Genomic DNA, 2,706 nt, shown 5'->3' with positions numbered 1-2,706 from the left:
GATACATCATCTCAAATTCAAAAGTTATTAAAGAATGATCTGACAAAATAGGATTATGGGGAAAAACTAGTAAATGTTCAATTTCGGTGCCATAGGTCAGAACAATATTAAGGGTGTGATTGAAACAGTGGGTGGGTTCATTAACATTTTGAGGAAAACCAATTGAATCTAATATTGAATTAAATGCAGTGCTGAGACTATTATTTTCAACATCTACATGAATATTAAAATCTCCCACTATAATGGCTTATATAATTTATTTAAAACCAAAGCTGACAAACTGCAACTAAAAGCGTAGGCTTATACAATTTGCATTGTCTAACATATGAAATAGAGAACAGTGTGTAAAGGAAACAGCATTCATAAACTTTGAAAGGGTTTTTACTAGCATAATCAGTTTCTCAATTTCATCTTATTTTTTTCTTAGAGAACTGTGAAAACTTGTGTTGTAATATGTGTCTCGTGCTCTGTATTAATAATACTACCAATAATTTATAATACATTTCAAAGAACAAATCTCACATTTTTTGAGTGGTGATATTCCTTATATCTTCTATAAGTCAAGAAAACATTTTTACACACGTCCTCAATTGATCATTTATTATTTGTTAGATAATTCCAGCATTTTCTCAATTAATATATGATATGATATATAGGCCTAATAGTATATGAATCCACACACATCAGCAAGCTTTGTTTTTTGCTTTGCGCAGTATGGATCGACTAGCTACACCCAACATTGGGTGCTCAATTCAAAGTACATGTGGTAACTAATTTGGTGGTAGATATATAAGGTACAGTTCAATCCATTTAAAATTAGAACTCAGCAAAAATGGACCGAATTCCCTTCAAACTCAAAGAGAAGCAAGGAGCTGTTGTTTTAGATTAGGTTAGATTAGATTAGATAAACTTTATTGGTCCACAAGGGAAATTCCTTGGTCACAGTAGCTCAGCTACTTACAGACAATCTTGAAAACTATTAAATAATAAGAATGAAAATAGAATAGAAAAATACAAGCAAAAATATTAAAAATTTGAATAAGTACAATATACACACAGACAGAAGTAAAAACACAGAAGTAAATATGAGCAGGGAGACTGCAGAAAGGCTGCAATCTATATAGTGCTGCTATATATAGTCATTGAGGGAATAGGGAATAGGGTGGACACCGTTGACTTCCTGTTCACATCTCTTAAGACACTCGAATGTGTCCAACTTAAACACAACTGTTTTCCCCATCCACTGCTGCGGCTGCCGGAGGAACACAGTGACAATGCAGGAGAAGAGGAAAGACATGAAAATAATAACAGAAGAAGAAAATATAGGGATGGCATAGAAGAAACAGTGTAAGACATGAGAAAAAAGATTCAAGAAAGAGAACGTAAATGGTCAAAGAAGAGCAGGAGTGAGGTTGAAGAAGTGAGAAGACGTTAAAGGCATGACTAAAAAAGACCTGGATGTGGAGGGCCCCATACCAATGTCCCCCTTGGCCCCCAAATTGCTAAGTCCGCCACTGGTAAAACATGGCTATATCTGATATCTCATCCGCTGTATTGTAGTTTCGATTTCCAGGGGCAGGCCAATGGCCACAGAATAAACCAATCAGAAGCGAACGATATGACGCTAGCAAAGCGACAGTGAGATCAATGAATGGCATGCGGCAGCATAGAGACGCTATGGCAAGCTAGTTGTTTTTGTTGTAAAACATAAGAATCAACGGTGTTATCACCAGTTCTGTGCATACGGAGTAAACAGCAAAAGCCAGTTGTAGAAAGATATATGGACTTGGGTCTAGCAAGAAACGTTGCAAACGAGTCTGGTTGGCCAGGGTAGGTGGAATTAATGGTAGGCTACATTTTGTTAAGTATTAGCGTTAATGTCACATGTTTTGTAACAGAGTGTTGTACAAAGTTGTACTAACCCAAGCTTTCTGGGAACATTTGACAATACTAACCAGCGTAAATAACAAGGGGTAGACGTTCAGTTTCTCCTCTCTTGTAGCTGATTGAAATATTCAAAATGAAAACGAAAACCGACGCGTAAAGAGTTAAACATAAAAGCAGAGAGTTTACGGAAAACCGCATTGGCTCCATAGCTCAGTGGTTAGAGCACTGGTCTTGTAAACCAGGGGTCGCGAGTTCGATCCTCGCTGGGGCCTAATAGGTTTTTGCTCATGTACTAGGTTTTTTTCTTGGTGACGATCATAACATTATACAACTGGTAAAGTTTAGAATGCACGTCCACAGTTCACTAAACAAAGGCGGATCTGCACTGGCACCTTGTGGTTTTTAGAATAATTACTTTAAAGGGTAAACAATTAGGCAAAGCCATTCAGAATAAATAGTCTCTAATAATTAAAATAATACATTTTTCTTCCTGCTTAAATGCTATATGAGAATTTAAGCCAAACCATAGGTTAAACAACTAAATAAGGCAAGTCCTGAATCTTCAGAACAACAGAATGCAGATTAAATGCAAAGAAAAAGTCTAAATGGCAGGTCTTTATGGATCTAGAACAGTGACAGTTGAACTTTGGCACTGAAAAATAAACTTTGGGAGTGAAAAATTTATGGATCTAGAACAGTGACAGTTGAACTTTGGCACTGAAAAATAAACTTTGGGAGTGAAAAATAACACTTGGCACTGAAAACATAATCGGAACTGACAAATAAAACGTTGGCATTAAAATATTTGTGCTGACAAGA

The 2,706-nt window shown here is 36.2% G+C and overlaps 1 non-coding gene across 1 annotated transcript; it reads left to right on the top strand.

Moving 5' to 3' along the window:
• The first annotated feature begins 2,086 nt into the window (after positions 1-2,086).
• trnat-ugu (transfer RNA threonine (anticodon UGU)) lies at positions 2,087-2,159 on the top strand. Its single transcript has one exon. It is a non-coding gene; the product is annotated as a tRNA-Thr (tRNA).
• Positions 2,160-2,706: the final 547 nt, after the last annotated feature.

The sequence above is a fragment of the Mastacembelus armatus genome, chromosome 22 (assembly GCF_900324485.2).
Source record: "Mastacembelus armatus chromosome 22, fMasArm1.2, whole genome shotgun sequence".
Classification (NCBI taxonomy): domain Eukaryota; kingdom Metazoa; phylum Chordata; class Actinopteri; order Synbranchiformes; family Mastacembelidae; genus Mastacembelus; species Mastacembelus armatus.
This window is presented reverse-complemented; position numbering and strand designations above follow the sequence as displayed.